Source organism: Crinia signifera, chromosome 3, assembly GCF_055691185.1.
Source record: "Crinia signifera chromosome 3, ASM5569118v1, whole genome shotgun sequence".
Taxonomy (NCBI): Eukaryota; Metazoa; Chordata; class Amphibia; order Anura; family Myobatrachidae; genus Crinia; species Crinia signifera.
Window position 1 is genome coordinate 336,533,458 of NC_139219.1, and position 18,847 is coordinate 336,552,304.

Below are 18,847 nucleotides of genomic sequence, written 5' to 3' on the forward strand. Positions count from 1 at the left end.
AATCGGGGCGTATATATTTGTTTTTGCTGCCGTTTGGACTCTGTTAAAATAAATGCACTTTATGCTGTCTCTCTGTAACATTTGCTTGTACTTGATTGGCATTAGCTGTTTACTATTTTACTGATTGAGCTGGCTATATAAACCCTGCCATACTTACCTCAGACACGCCTCCTGACGAAGTCATCAGTGACGAAACGCGTTGGGGCGTGGTCACCCGACGTATCAGATCTTGATTGCAGAGTTACCTGTCCGTCTTGAGTCCGTGTTTGGAGAACGCCGCCGCCGCTGTCCTGATTTCCATTCTGCCGGTCCTCTGGATGTCCTCCGGTGTCCGTGCGATGTACTGGTGTGCTGACGGTGATTACCATTCATGCTGACTGCTGCTTTCCTTAATGTATGTGAGCCTGCACTCTTTTTCTCAGTAAACGCTGTTCAATCCTGCTCACCTGTGCGCTCCTCTTTTTTTCTCTTTTTTTTTCTCTTGATATATATATATATATATATATATATATATATATTACATGCAGAACATCACCTGAGTGCGGTGCTACATTGTATCTGCACCAGCCCTGTGCCCCTACCAGTATATATATATATATATATATATATATATATTACATGCAGAATATCACCTGAGTGCTGTGCTGCATTGTATCTGCACCACCCTGTGCCCCTACCAGTATATATATATATATATATTACATGCAGAATATCACCTGAGTGCTGTGCTGCATTGTATCTGCACCAGCCCTGTGCCCCATACCAGTATATATATATATATATATATATTACATGCAGAATATCACCTGAGTGCTGTGCTACATTGTATCTGCACCAGCCCTGTGCCCCATACCAGTATATATATATATATATTACATGCAGAACATCACCTGAGTGCTGTGCTGCATTGTATCTGCACCAGCCCTGTGCCCCTACCAGTATATATATATATATATATATATATATATATTACATGCAGAATATCACCTGAGTGCGGTGCTACATTGTATCTGCACCAGCCCTGTGCCCCATACCAGTATATATATATATATTACATGCAGAATATCACCTGAGTGCTGTGCTGCATTGTATCTGCACCACCCTGTGCCCCATACCAGTATATATATATATATATATATTACATGCAGAATATCACCTGAGTGCTGTGCTACATTGTATCTGCACCAGCCCTGTGCCCCATACCAGTATATATATATATATATATATATATATATATATATATATATATATATATATATATATATTACATGCAGAATATCACCTGAGTGCTGTGCTGCATTGTATCTGCACCACCCTGTGCCCCATACCAGTATATATATATATATATATATTACATGCAGAATATCACCTGAGTGCTGTGCTGCATTGTATCTGCACCAGCCCTGTGCCCCTACCAGTATATATATATATATATATATATATATATATATATATATATATATTACATGCAGAATATCACCTGAGTGCTGTGCTGCATTGTATCTGCACCAGCCCTGTGCCCCTACCAGTATATATATATATATATATATATATATATATATATTACATGCAGAATATCACCTGAGTGCTGTGCTGCATTGTATCTGCACCACCCTGTGCCCCATACCAGTATATATATATATATATATATATTACATGCAGAATATCACCTGAGTGCTGTGCTACATTGTATCTGCACCAGCCCTGTGCCCCATACCAGTATATATATATATATATATATATATATTACATGCAGAATATCACCTGAGTGCTGTGCTGCATTGTATCTGCACCAGCCCTGTGCCCCATACCAGTATATATATATATATATATATATATATGTATATATATATATATATATATATATATTACATGCAGAATATCACCTGAGTGCTGTGCTACATTGTATCTGCACCAGCCCTGTGCCCCATACCAGTATATATATATATATATATATATATATATATATATATTACATGCAGAATATCACCTGAGTGCTGTGCTGCATTGTATCTGCACCAGCCCTGTGCCCCTACCAGTATATATATATATATATATATATATATATATTACATGCAGAATATCACCTGAGTGCTGTGCTGCATTGTATCTGCACCAGCCCTGTGCCCCTACCAGTATATATATATATATATATATATATATATATATATATATATTACATGCAGAATATCACCTGAGTGCTGTGCTACATTGTATCTGCACCAGCCCTGTGCCCCTACCAGTATATATATATATATATATATTACATGCAGAATATCACCTGAGTGCTGTGCTACATTGTATCTGCACCAGCCCTGTGTCCCATACCAGTATATATATATATATATATATATATATACAGTATATATATATATATTACATGCAGAATATCACCTGAGTGCTGTGCTACATTGTATCTGCACCAGCCCTGTGTCCCATACCAGTATATATATATATATATATATATATATATATATATTGAATACATACAGTGCGCAATAAGTGATAGTAGTAATAGTTAGGGATTAAATATTCCCAGAGTCTCTGATAAAAGAGTCCAGCTCCTGTGCCTCTTTTAATGCACTCAGATCCTTAATCCGGCAGCTCTGTTCTCCTGTGTCCAATACAGGTAAATAGATCTATAATCAGAATAAGAACAGGCGCTCCATAGTGCAGGTAAAAGATGTATTTTATTGGAGACAAGGTAACATGTATAGGGATAGGGTCACGTACCGAGACAGGCGGTATAGGGTACCGCAGACAAAAACAGCATGCATAAGGTGCCCAGCACCGTTCAATCCTTGGCGCAGCTTCCACCACGGACTTCACAGATCTTACTGACGTCGCTAGGCCACGCCCCAACGCGTTTCGTCATCGACTTCGTCAGAGGGCTGGCCTAGCGACGGTCAGTTGCCTCTTTTATCCTCCACCAGTATACACAGGTGTCGGTAATTAATTTAGCAGCATTCAAAAGAGCTTTGCCCCATAGCCTTTTACAAGCCATATCTTTGTACATACAAAACATATCGTACATATAATAACAATAATCCATTTAAAATTACATACATATTCATAAAGGAATTTACAATCATTAAAAAATTGCATTCATTAAGACATGGATATAATAAGAACCGTTTGGTCCACATGCGTTTTATACACATATTAAGGGAAAAATATACATAAAAAATTTTTTTTGGTATGAAAGGTATACATATAAAAAAAGCATACATATAAAACAGTGTTAATAAAAATTAAGCACACTTTAACACTCATATTCTTAAATCGAATTAGTATTCTTAAAGTGAAAGAACCCAAATTTCTTTCACTCTTAAAAGCGTCCATACACACCATCCAATTTCGACTTTGCAGAAAGATTTTTTCGTAATGAGATTTTTTCGCAATCTACACAGAAGCCTTTTTTAACAGATATCTGGGATATATACATTATATCGCTGTTTATTTCGCATACTCCCATCTTTTTAACCGGAATATGCAACCTGTTAGCGTACTAGAACATAATAATAAAACCAAACCAGATAAAGACAATATAATTGAAAACAATATAACTGAGCCAGAGAAAAGGACAATAATTTCTAAGACAATATTAGCAGAGTAGGTCAACCTAGGAACGGAGTGATCTCCAATCCCTCGTTTAGGCCACTTGGTGACACGGTTGCCAGGTGATACATCCACCATGACTCCCTTTTTAGTAACTGTTTTTCCCGGTCACCTCCTCTGATATCCAAATTCACCACCTCTAAACCAACAAATCTCATACCTCCCGGTTCCCCATTTTGACATGTTAGAAAATGTCTAGGTACACTATGATTTTTTATTTTATTCTTTATATTTCTATAATGTTCTAAAATACGAATTTTTAGTGTCCTCTTTGTCTGTCCGACGTATCTTTTCCCACAGGGGCAACTCAGGAGGTATATAACGTGGGTGGTGTTACAATTAATAGGTCCCTTCACTTTGAATTCTTTTCCTCCCCGGCCTGTCACCTTTTTACAGCCTTTCAAACTATGGGGACACATTTTGCATCTCCCACAGCTCGAGAAGCCTGCAAATGGGGCTAGACCAAAATGTGAAACCGAGGGTCCCGTCACCATGGGTAACAAACTTGGTGATAGTTTATTTCTTAGGGTGTCCGCTCTCTTAAAAATAATTTCAGGGTTCATCGGGACTATATCTTTCAAGATGGGGTCCATCTTTATAATGGACCAATGTTTATTCAAGATACGTCTCACATCATTAGTCTGCGCGCTAAACTGTGTGACGAAGGGACAGAATAGGTTTTTTTCTGAAGATTTTTTATCCTTATACCGCAGCAAACTTGTGCGCTCTATTCCCCTACATTTACACAGAGCATTTTCAATTAGCGCCTCTGGGTACCCCTTTTCTTTAAACCGTTGCACATATATACATTTTTTAATGATTGTAAATTCCTTTATGAATATGTATGCAATTTTAAATGGATTATTGTTATTATATGTACGATATGTTTTGTATGTACAAAGATATGGCTTGTAAAAGGCTATGGGGCAAAGCTCTTTTGAATGCTGCTAAATTAATTACCGACACCTGTGTATACTGGTGGAGGATAAAAGAGGCAACTGACCGTCGCTAGGCCAGCCCTCTGACGAAGTCGATGACGAAACGCGTTGGGGCGTGGCCTAGCGACGTCAGTAAGATCTGTGAAGTCCGTGGTGGAAGCTGCGCCAAGGATTGAACGGTGCTGGGCACCTTATGCATGCTGTTTTTGTCTGCGGTACCCTATACCGCCTGTCTCGGTACGTGACCCTATCCCTATACATGTTACCTTGTCTCCAATAAAATACATCTTTTACCTGCACTATGGAGCGCCTGTTCTTATTCTGATTATAGATCTATTTACCTGTATTGGACACAGGAGAACAGAGCTGCCGGATTAAGGATCTGAGTGCATTAAAAGAGGCACAGGAGCTGGACTCTTTTATCAGAGACTCTGGGAATATTTAATCCCTAACTATTACTACTATCACTTATTGCGCACTGTATGTATTCAATTTTTCGTTACTACTTGTCCTAATTTCAGTTGCTTGCATAAAGTGAAATATGTCGAGATTCTCAGAATTAAGAGAACAAAGGTATAAACAAAATGTTAATGTTTTCTCTGACACTGCCACTAACGAGTTAGTGGATAATGCTGTTGTTATGGAGGATGATGACGTATATGGGGAAATGGAACACCTGTTGCTTAAGGAAATGAGGACATGGTGGGATATAGAAACCTTGGAAAACTATATCAAAAATCTAAGAGTACCCAGAGGTTTAAGGTTATATAAGGAACCGACCTTTGGTCAGGGAAATGAAATGTTTTTAAAAGAATGGTATATGATTTTAGAAAAAAGTTCTTTAGATCTGATGCGTTTGATTGTGTCAGAAAAAAAGAAAAATCTTAAAGAAATTGAAAGCACACTTGTAACACTTGAAAAGAAACTAGAGAGTAAGAACTCAAAAGAAGTACTAGAGTTTAAAGAATATATAGAAACAAAAATAACTAAATCAGAAAAAGAAATTATCCAAATCAAAGTTAATAAATTTAAAAGGGATAAGACTGATTATGAATCGAATCAGGTGAGGTCTTGGAATAAAAAACGCCAGGAAACCAGATATAAAAAGCCAGAGTTTAATCAATCCCGTCAAAGAAATCCCCCTAAGTGGAATAGGAGATGGGAGGATAGACTAGATCAACCTGTATATCCACAGAGAGATAGATCGACTGATAGATGGACACAGGTTAAAAAGAAAAATAGTTGGCGTCAAAATCGAGATAAACATGTAAGAAATGATTCACCACAAGTACAAAATAGATTCCAACCTTTGCAAGGACTAGAAGGAAGGGAATCGCAATCTAACCCCAATGTTTCCCAAATTGATTTTTTAGGGAAACACCACAAGGAACCCCTGTCCCCACGGGTTTGGGGAAAAAGAAATCGAGAAGAAGGGGGAAAAGAGGGGGAAAGGGTACCCATGTTCAAACGCAGGTTTATGACATAGGAGTATCACCAAAAGGGATTTTTAATCTTTCAGATACCCCCCTATCAGAACAACAATTGGCATTATTGCAGAAGGGGTTGTCCTTTGCCCCCGCCGCATGTGTGAATAAATTCTCATTGCAGGTGGATTTGAATTTGTATATTCGAAAGCTGACTCTAAAAAGACATTTTTCTAAAAATGATAAAAATAAACCTGAGGGTAGTCAGGATATTGATAATTCCCAGATAAAAAACAATACTGGCCTAAAAAAACATAGTACTTACTACCCCGTGGAATCACGGGGCCCAAATGTAGAGCTTTTTGCTCAATTAGTAAAAAAGGAATTTGATGAGATAGCGGACAATTTCAGAATGTGTGAAAATAATCTAACATATAAAGAAAAAATCGCACTTAAAGAATTGATGGCTGATAAAGATCTGGTCCTTAAACAGGCAGACAAGGGGGGTGGCCTGGTTATTATGAGTAGAGAGAAATACATAAATGAAATGAACCGCTTATTGTCGGATACTGTGTCATATAAACGCTTACCAGAAGATCCCACCGTGAAATTTGTTTGTGAACTAAAAGAATTGCTGGATGAGGGAAGAACGGGAGGTTTAATGCATAGAGATGAATATGAATATATCTTGAATGTACACCCGAGGGTAGCAACCATATATCATTTACCAAAGCTACACAAAAACCCTATCTCTCCCCCTGGCCGCCCGATAGTCTCGGGAATAGACTCCTTGACAGCGAGACTGTCGGAATATGTAGATCACTTTCTTCAAAAATATGTCCCAAAGCTGGACTCGTATATTAAGGACTCCACTGCGGTCTTACAGACTTTGGAGACCATAAGATGGGAGGATGATTATAATTGGGCAACTATCGATGTTAATGCACTGTACACTTCAATCCCTCACGAAAAGGGGTTGGAGTGTATAAGTAAGGTACTATCGAGAGATCCAGCATTGTGTAAAGAAATGGTGTCTTTTTTGGTTAAATGTCTGCAATTTGTGTTAAAATTTAACTATTTTTCATTTCTGGGACAGTACTTCATCCAGCTATGTGGGACTGCGATGGGGACGATATGTGCCCCGGGGTTCGCGAATCTCTATTTGGGGGAGTGGGAACAAGAACATCTGTATACCAATAATCCCTTTGCAACAAATGTTATTAAATATAAGCGTTATATAGACGATCTGATAGTAATATGGAAGGGCCCTGAAAGTATGTTTTTACAGTTTATCGAATATATACATGTAAACCAATATAATTTAAGTTTCACGTACAAATTTGATTCTATGACTATAGATTTTTTGGATTTAACCCTCAGGACTGTGGGCACACATGAGAACAAGAGCATTGAGACAAGCACTTTCTTCAAAGCTGTGGATAGCAACAGCTATCTGAAATATGATAGCTGTCACGCAAAAAAATGGAAGTCGAATCTTCCATATTCACAGCTGTTACGCTTGAGAAGAAACTGCAGTAATTTAGAACTGTTTGAACAACAAGCATCAATATATGTGCAACGGTTTAAAGAAAAGGGGTACCCAGAGGCGCTAATTGAAAATGCTCTGTGTAAATGTAGGGGAATAGAGCGCACAAGTTTGCTGCGGTATAAGGATAAAAAATCTTCAGAAAAAAACCTATTCTGTCCCTTCGTCACACAGTTTAGCGCGCAGACTAATGATGTGAGACGTATCTTGAATAAACATTGGTCCATTATAAAGATGGACCCCATCTTGAAAGATATAGTCCCGATGAACCCTGAAATTATTTTTAAGAGAGCGGACACCCTAAGAAATAAACTATCACCAAGTTTGTTACCCATGGTGACGGGACCCTCGGTTTCACATTTTGGTCTAGCCCCATTTGCAGGCTTCTCGAGCTGTGGGAGATGCAAAATGTGTCCCCATAGTTTGAAAGGCTGTAAAAAGGTGACAGGCCGGGGAGGAAAAGAATTCAAAGTGAAGGGACCTATTAATTGTAACACCACCCACGTTATATACCTCCTGAGTTGCCCCTGTGGGAAAAGATACGTCGGACAGACAAAGAGGACACTAAAAATTCGTATTTTAGAACATTATAGAAATATAAAGAATAAAATAAAAAATCATAGTGTACCTAGACATTTTCTAACATGTCAAAATGGGGAACCGGGAGGTATGAGATTTGTTGGTTTAGAGGTGGTGAATTTGGATATCAGAGGAGGTGACCGGGAAAAACAGTTACTAAAAAGGGAGTCATGGTGGATGTATCACCTGGCAACCGTGTCACCAAGTGGCCTAAACGAGGGATTGGAGATCACTCCGTTCCTAGGTTGACCTACTCTGCTAATATTGTCTTAGAAATTATTGTCCTTTTCTCTGGCTCAGTTATATTGTTTTCAATTATATTGTCTTTATCTGGTTTGGTTTTATTATTATGTTCTAGTACGCTAACAGGTTGCATATTCCGGTTAAAAAGATGGGAGTATGCGAAATAAACAGCGATATAATGTATATATCCCAGATATCTGTTAAAAAAGGCTTCTGTGTAGATTGCGAAAAAATCTCATTACGAAAAAATCTTTCTGCAAAGTCGAAATTGGATGGTGTGTATGGACGCTTTTAAGAGTGAAAGAAATTTGGGTTCTTTCACTTTAAGAATACTAATTCGATTTAAGAATATGAGTGTTAAAGTGTGCTTAATTTTTATTAACACTGTTTTATATGTATGCTTTTTTTATATGTATACCTTTCATACCAAAAAATTTTTTTATGTATATTTTTCCCTTAATATGTGTATAAAACGCATGTGGACCAAACGGTTCTTATTATATCCATGTCTTAATGAATGCAATTTTTTAATGATTGTAAATTCCTTTATGAATATGTATGTAATTTTAAATGGATTATTGTTATTATATGTACGATATGTTTTGTATGTACAAAGATATGGCTTGTAAAAGGCTATGGGGCAAAGCTCTTTTGAATGCTGCTAAATTAATTACCGACACCTGTGTATACTGGTGGAGGATAAAAGAGGCAACTGACCGTCGCTAGGCCAGCCCTCTGACGAAGTCGATGACGAAACGCGTTGGGGCGTGGCCTAGCGACGTCAGTAAGATCTGTGAAGTCCGTGTTGGAAGCTGCGCCAAGGATTGAACGGTGCTGGGCACCTTATGCATGCTGTTTTTGTCTGCGGTACCCTATACCGCCTGTCTCGGTACGTGACCCTATCCCTATACATGTTACCTTGTCTCCAATAAAATACATCTTTTACCTGCACTATGGAGCGCCTGTTCTTATTCTGATTATAGATATATATATATATATATATATATTACATGCAGAATATCACCTGAGTGCTGTGCTACATTGTATCTGCACCAGCCCTGTGCCCCTACCAGTATATATATATATATATATATATATATATATATATATATATATTACATGCAGAATATCACCTGAGTGCTGTGCTACATTGTATCTGCACCACCCTGTGCCCCATACCAGTATATATATATATATATATATATATATATATATATATATTACATGCAGAATATCACCTGAGTGCTGTGCTACATTGTATCTGCACCAGCCCTGTGCCCCTACCAGTATATATATATATATATATATATATATTACATGCAGAATATCACCTGAGTGCTGTGCTACATTGTATCTGCACCAGCCCTGTGCCCCATACCAGTATATATATATATATATATATATATATATATATATATATTACATGCAGAATATCACCTGAGTGCTGTGCTACATTGTATCTGCACCAGCCCTGTGCCCCATACCAGTATATATATATATATATATATATATATATATATTACATGCAGAATATCACCTGAGTGCTGTGCTACATTGTATCTGCACCAGCCCTGTGCCCCATACCAGTATATATATATATATATCTATATATATATATATATATTACATGCAGAATATCACCTGAGTGCTGTGCTACATTGTATCTGCACCAGCCCTGTGCCCCATACCAGTATATATATATATATATATATATATATATATATATATATATATATATTACATGCAGAATATCACCTGAGTGCTGTGCTACATTGTATCTGCACCAGCCCTGTGCCCCATACCAGTATATATATATATATATATATATATATATATTACATGCAGAACATCACCTGAGTGCTGTGCTGCATTGTATCTGCACCAGCCCTGTGCCCCATACCAGTATATATATATATATATATATTACATGCAGAATATCACCTGAGTGCTGTGCTACATTGTATCTGCACCAGCCCTGTGCCCCATACCAGTATATATATATATATATATATATATATTACATGCAGAATATCACCTGAGTGCTGTGCTACATTGTATCTGCACCAGCCCTGTGCCCCATACCAGTATATATATATATATTACATGCAGAACATCACCTGAGTGCTGTGCTACATTGTATCTGCACCAGCCCTGTGCCCCTACCAGTTTATATATATATATATATATATATATATATATATATATATATATTACATGCAGAACATCACCTGAGTGCTGTGCTACATTGTATCTGCACCAGCCCTGTGCCCCATACCAGTATATATATATATATTACATGCAGAATATCACCTGAGTGCTGTGCTGCATTGTATCTGCACCAGCCCTGTGCCCCTACCAGTATATATATATATATATATATTACATGCAGAATATCACCTGAGTGCTGTGCTACATTGTATCTGCACCAGCCCTGTGCCCCTACCAGTATATATATATATATATATATTACATGCAGAATATCACCTGAGTGCTGTGCTACATTGTATCTGCACCAGCCCTGTGTCCCATACCAGTATATATATATATATATATATATATATATATATATATATTACATGCAGAACATCACCTGAGTGCTGTGCTACATTGTATCTGCACCAGCCCTGTGCCCCATACCAGTATATATATATATATTACATGCAGAACATCACCTGAGTGCTGTGCTACATTGTATCTGCACCAGCCCTGTGCCCCATACCAGTATATATATATATATATATTACATGCAGAACATCACCTGAGTGCTGTGCTGCATTGTATCTGCACCACCCTGTGCCCCATACCAGTATATATATATATATATATATATATATTACATGCAGAACATCACCTGAGTGCTGTGCTACATTGTATCTGCACCACCCTGTGCCCCATACCAGTATATATATATATATATATATATATATATATATATTACATGCAGAACATCACCTGAGTGCTGTGCTACATTGTATCTGCACCACCCTGTGCCCCATACCAGTATATATATATATATATATATATTACATGCAGAACATCACCTGAGTGCTGTGCTACATTGTATCTGCACCACCCTGTGCCCCATACCAGTATATATATATATATATATATATATATATATATATATATATATATATATATTACATGCAGAACATCACCTGAGTGCTGTGCTACATTGTATCTGCACCAGCCCTGTGCCCCATACCAGTATATATATATATATTACATGCAGAATATCACCTGAGTGCTGTGCTACATTGTATCTGCACCAGCCCTGTGCCCCTACCAGTATATATATATATATATTACATGCAGAATATCACCTGAGTGCTGTGCTACATTGTATCTGCACCAGCCCTGTGCCCCATACCAGTATATATATATATATATATATATATATATATATATTACATGCAGAATATCACCTGAGTGCTGTGCTACATTGTATCTGCACCAGCCCTGTGCCCCTACCAGTATATATATATATATATATATATATATATATATTACATGCAGAATATCACCTGAGTGCTGTGCTACATTGTATCTGCACCAGCCCTGTGTCCCCTACCAGTATATATATATATATATATATATATATATTACATGCAGAATATCACCTGAGTGCTGTGCTACATTGTATCTGCACCAGCCCTGTGCCCCATACCAGTATGTATATATATATATATATATATATATATATATATATATATATATATTACATGCAGAATATCACCTGAGTGCTGTGCTACATTGTATCTGCACCAGCCCTGTGTCCCCTACCAGTATATATATATATATATATATATATATATATATATTACATGCAAAATATCACCTGAATGCTGTGCTGCATTGTATCTGCACCACCCTGTGCCCCTACCAGTATATATATATTACATGCAGAATATCACCTGAGTGCTGTGCTGCATTGTATCTGCACCAGCCCTTTGCCCCATACCAGTGTATATATATATATGTATATATATATATATATATATATATATATATATTACATGCAGAATATCACCTGAGTGCTGTGCTGCATTGTATCTGCACCAGCCCTTTGCCCCATACCAGTGTATATATATATATATATATATATGTATATATATATATATATATATATATATTACATGCAGAATATCACCTGAGTGCTGTGCTGCATTGTATCTGCACCACCCTGTGCCCCATACCAGTATATATATATATATATATATATATATATATATATATATTACATGCAGAATATCACCTGAGTGCTGTGCTGCATTGTATCTGCACCACCCTGTGCCCCATACCAGTATATATATATATATATATATATATATTACATGCAGAATATCACCTGAGTGCTGTGCTACATTGTATCTGCACCAGCCCTGTGCCCCTACCAGTATATATATATATATATATATATATATTACATGCAGAATATCACCTGAGTGCTGTGCTGCATTGTATCTGCACCACCCTGTGTCCCATACCAGTATATATATATATATATTACATGCAGAATATCACCTGAGTGCTGTGCTACATTGTATCTGCACCAGCCCTGTGCCCCTACCAGTATATATATATATATATATTACATGCAGAATATCACCTGAGTGCTGTGCTACATTGTATCTGCACCACCCTGTGCCCCTACCAGTATATATATATATTACATGCAGAATATCACCTGAGTGCTGTGCTGCATTGTATCTGCACCAGCCCTGTGCCCCCTACCAGTATATACATATATATATATTACATGCAGAATATCACCTGAGTGCTGTGCTACATTGTATCTGCACCAGCCCTGTGCCCCTACCAGTATATATATATTACATGCAGAATATCACCTGAGTGCTGTGCTGCATTGTATCTGCACCAGCCCTTTGCCCCATACCAGTGTATATATATATATATATATATATGTATATATATATATATATATATATATATTACATGCAGAATATCACCTGAGTGCTGTGCTGCATTGTATCTGCACCAGCCCTTTGCCCCATACCAGTGTATATATATATATATATATATATATATGTATATATATATATATATATATATATATATATATATATTACATGCAGAATATCACCTGAGTGCTGTGCTGCATTGTATCTGCACCACCCTGTGCCCCATACCAGTATATATATATATATATATATATTACATGCAGAATATCACCTGAGTGCTGTGCTGCATTGTATCTGCACCACCCTGTGCCCCATACCAGTATATATATATATATATATATATATATATATATATATATATATATATTACATGCAGAATATCACCTGAGTGCTGTGCTACATTGTATCTGCACCAGCCCTGTGCCCCTACCAGTATATATATATATATATATATATTACATGCAGAATATCACCTGAGTGCTGTGCTGCATTGTATCTGCACCACCCTGTGTCCCATACCAGTATATATATTACATGCAGAATATCACCTGAGTGCTGTGCTACATTGTATCTGCACCAGCCCTGTGCCCCTACCAGTATATATATATATATATTACATGCAGAATATCACCTGAGTGCTGTGCTACATTGTATCTGCACCACCCTGTGCCCCTACCAGTATATATATATATATATATATATATATATATATATATATTACATGCAGAATATCACCTGAGTGCTGTGCTACATTGTATCTGCACCAGCCCTGTGCCCCTACCAGTATATATATATATATATTACATGCAGAATATCACCTGAGTGCTGTGCTGCATTGTATCTGCACCAGCCCTGTGCCCCATACCAGTATATATATATATATATATATATATGTAACATGCAGAATATCACCTGAGTGCTGTGCTACATTGTATCTGCACCAGCCCTGTGTCCCCTACCAGTATATATATATATATATTACATGCAGAATATCACCTGAGTGCTGTGCTACATTGTATCTGCACCACCCTGTGCCCCTACCAGTATATATATATATTACATGCAGAATATCACCTGAGTGCTGTGCTGCATTGTATCTGCACCAGCCCTGTGCCCCATACCAGTATATATATATATATATATATATATATATATATTACATGCAGAATATCACCTGAGTGCTGTGCTACATTGTATCTGCACCACCCTGTGCCCCTACCAGTATATATATATATTACATGCAGAATATCACCTGAGTGCTGTGCTACATTGTATCTGCACCAGCCCTGTGCCCCATACCAGTATATATATATATATATATATATATATATATATATATAACATGCAGAATATCACCTGAGTGCTGTGCTACATTGTATCTGCACCAGCCCTGTGTCCCCTACCAGTATATATATATATATATATTACATGCAGAATATCACCTGAGTGCTGTGCTACATTGTATCTGCACCACCCTGTGCCCCTACCAGTATATATATATATTACATGCAGAATATCACCTGAGTGCTGTGCTGCATTGTATCTGCACCAGCCCTGTGCCCCCTACCAGTATATATAGAGCTACAGTATATGTGTTCGCCTCTCTGGGAGGGGGTAATTATAGGGTGTAGTGCTCTCCCTAGGACACAGGTGATTGTGCAGCCTCCGTCATGTATAATCACACGGTCCCCGGTGGGAGGAAATTACATATAATAATAGGGATGTGGTGGAATGTGCTCGGTAAGTGATATCAGTGAATGCTGACTGTTTATTGCCATCTCAGCTGTCTCTGCCATGTAATTACAGCTCTGCCAGTTTCCCCAGAGTGTGCTCCAATCCTGGTGCCCTCCGGCTGCCACTGAACGAGGTTACCACTGGGATGTGCGGCTGGGCAGGAATTGCTGATCCAATGTCACAGTCATAGAAACATAGAATTTGACGGCAGATAAGATCACTTGGCCCATCTAGTCGGCCCCTCTATTAAACCTGTTACCTCAAACCATATTTGATCCTTATTTCTGTGTAACGATATCAATATTCCAATCCCAAGCATGTATAAATTGTACTACTGTGGGAGGCTATTCCACTTATCTACTACTCTTTCTGTGAAGTAATTCTTCCTCAGATTTCCCCTGAATCTTCCTCCCCCTAGTGTCAGTGCATGTCCTCGTGTTCTGCTGCTCCTCTTCCTGTGAAGAATGTCTCCCACCTGTACCTTCCTCCCTCTAGTGTCAGTGCATGTCCTCGTGTTCTGCTCCTCCTCTTCCTGTGACGAATGTCTCCCACCTGTACCTTCCTCCCTCTAGTGTCAGTGCTTGTCCTCGTGTTCTGCTGCTCCTCTTCCTGTGACTAATGTCTCCCACCTGTACCTTCCTCCCTCTAGTGTCAGTGCTTGTCCTCGTGTTCTGCTGCTCCTCTTCCTGTGACTAATGTCTCCCACCTGTACCTTCCTCCCTCTAGTGTCAGTGCATGTCCTCGTGTTCTGCTCCTCCTCTTCCTGTGACGAATGTCTCCCACCTGTACCTTCCTCCCTCTAGTGTCAGTGCATGTCCTCGTGTTCTGCTCCTCCTCTTCCTGTGACGAATGTCTCCCACCTGTACCTTCCTCCCTCTAGTGTCAGTGCTTGTCCTCGTGTTCTGCTGCTCCTCTTCCTGTGACTAATGTCTCCCACCTGTACCTTCCTCCCTCTAGTGTCAGTGCTTGTCCTCGTGTTCTGCTGCTCCTCTTCCTGTGACTAATGTCTCCCACCTGTACCTTCCTCCCTCTAGTGTCAGTGCTTGTCCTCGTGTTCTGCTGCTCCTCTTCCTGTGACTAATGTCTCCCACCTGTACCTTCCTCCCTCTAGTGTCAGTGCATGTCCTCGTGTTCTGTTGCTCCTCTTCCTGTGAAGAATGTCTCCCACCTGTACCTTGTTATAACCCTTGATATATTTGAAAGTTTCTATCATGTCCCCCCTTTCCCTTCTCTGCTCTAAACTATACATATTAAGATCATTTAGTCTTTCCTGGTACGTTTTGTGATGTAGGCCATGCACCATTTTAGTTGCTCTTCTTTGTACAGTCTCTAATGTATTTATATCCTTCTGGAGATATGGCCTCCAGAACTGAACACAATACTCTAGGTGAGGTCGTACCAATGACCTATACAGTGGCATTATTACTTCTTTCTACTGCTGATACCTCTCCCTATGCAACCAAGCATCTGACTTGCCTTCTTCATTGCTTTGTTACATTGCCTACCTGCTTTTAAGTCCCCTGAAATAGTGACACCTAGATCCCTCTCTTCCTCAGTAGTTTCCATTATAGTGCCATTTATACTATATTTAGTCTTTGGATTTCTGAGACCCAAGTGCATGATTTTGCATTTTTTGGCATTAAACTATAGTTGCCATGCTCTTGTCCATTCCTATAATCTACCTAGATCATGAATAATTTGTTTTACCCCTCCTGGTGTGTCTACCCTGTTTCATACCTTTGTGTCAGCTGCAAAAATGCAAATTTTTCCCTCAATTCCATTTGCAATATCACCAATAAAGATATTAAAAAGCCCTGGTCCAAGTACAGATCCCTGGGGTACTCCACTTGTAACCTTTCCCTCCTTTTATTGTACTTTTACGTTTACTACAACTCTCTGTTTTCTGTCCTGCAACCAAGATCTTATCCATTCAACCATCTTCAAATCCAATCCAATCCCAAACTTTCAAGTTTATTTAACAGTCTGTGATGTGGGACAGTGTCAAAAGCTTTACTAAAGTCTAGATAAGCTACATCTTGATCTTTTACTTTAGTCACCCAGTCAAAAAAGTCAATAAGATTTGTTTGACATGATCTTCCCCCAGTAAACTCATGCTGTTTTGGATCCTGTAAATTGCTGGTTTTGAGATATTCTACAATTCTTTGTTTTAAGAGTGTTTCCATCAATTTCCCTACTACTGATGTCAGGCTCACTGGTCGATAGTTGCTCACCTCTTCCTTTCGTCCACTTTTGTGCAGTGAGACTACATTCACTGTTTTACAGTCCTCTGGGATTTGCCCAGTAGCTAGTGACTGGTTGAATAATTCTGTCATTGGTTTTACCAGCTCCCCTTTGAGCTCTTTTAGTATCCTTGGATGTATCCCATCTGGCCCCATTGATTTATCCACTTTTAGTTTTGAGAGTTCTGTGAGGACTTTCGGTACTTATGTATTATCTGGACTCCCATGTTAAATGCACCCCATTTTTTCATACCCCTACTATCCAACTACGCATGGAGTTGATTTTATATAGTGTGGCGAGCGCAGCGAGCCACCGTGCCCGAAGCGTGGCGAGGGGACGCGGTCTCATAAGAAAAACGGGAGTCCAGATATTACATAAGTACCGGACTTTCTCCTCTGTAAATTTACTTATTTCTCCCTCAGTTTTCTGACTACACTTGCAACTTAACTGTGGCCCCTTCCCCTCGCTTTCAGCAGTGAATACTGAGCAGAAATATTTATTAAAATGATCTGTTATTACATTGTCCCCCTAAAGAAGACTTCCACTCTCTGTCTTTAGTCTTATTATTCCACTTTTTGTTTTTCTCCTTTCACTTATATACCTAAAAAAAGTTTTCCCCCCTTTAACCATGGGCCATTTTCTCCTCAGCCTGTGCTTTTGCACATCTGATTACCTTCTTAGGTAATCAGATGTGTCTAACAATCTAACAAGATACACCTCTTTGTCCTCATTATTCTGCGTCTTCTTAAATTTCTTAAAGGCCAACTTTTTTTGCTTTCACAATACTTGCTACTTCTTTCGCAAACCACAATGGCTTTCTTTTTCTTGTGTTTTTCCTAATTCTTTTGACACAAAGTTCTGTTGTTTTTAGTATTGCACTTTTTAATTTTTCCCACTTCTCCTACACTCCTTCCAAGTTACTTCACTCTGCCAAAGAATCCCTTACAGAGTTTCCCATCTCTACAAAATCAGCCTTCCTAAAATCTAACACCTTTGTTTTTGTGTGCGATGAGTCAGTCTCTGTCTTTATTTTGAACCATACTGCTTGATGGTCACTGGATCCCAGGTTTTCACCCACATTTACATCAGATATTCTGTCACCATTTGTAAGTATTAAGTCTAATATTGCATCCTTACGAGTGGGCTCCCTCACCAATTCAGGCTTGCCTACCCTCCCAGAATGACCGGGAGCTTCCCGAAAATTGGGTCCTTCTCCCGGCCCCCCGGGAAGGTGGGCAAGTCTACCACTTTCTGGATATAGCCCCCGCTACCCCCTTGCCCGCTGGTGTAATAACCTGAAATTGCTGGTCCTCAGAGAGGGCGGGACTAAAATGACGTGATCACAGCATTTTGCGTAATTTAAGCCCCGCCCCTCTCCGCGGTCCGCAAATCACTGAATTTTCCGGCATGGGGGGTAGGGCCAAGTGATGTCAGACTTGCTCCCACCCCCCTGACGTGTTGCCTCTCCGGGCTTCTCCCAAGTATGCACGAATTGCTGGAGGGATGCTCCTTGCAAGGAATTCAGAATATCCTCTCCCTTTAATGCCATTTTATTGATGTCCTGCAATAGGCTCTTGTCAAGTTCCTCTTCCTGACCTGGTG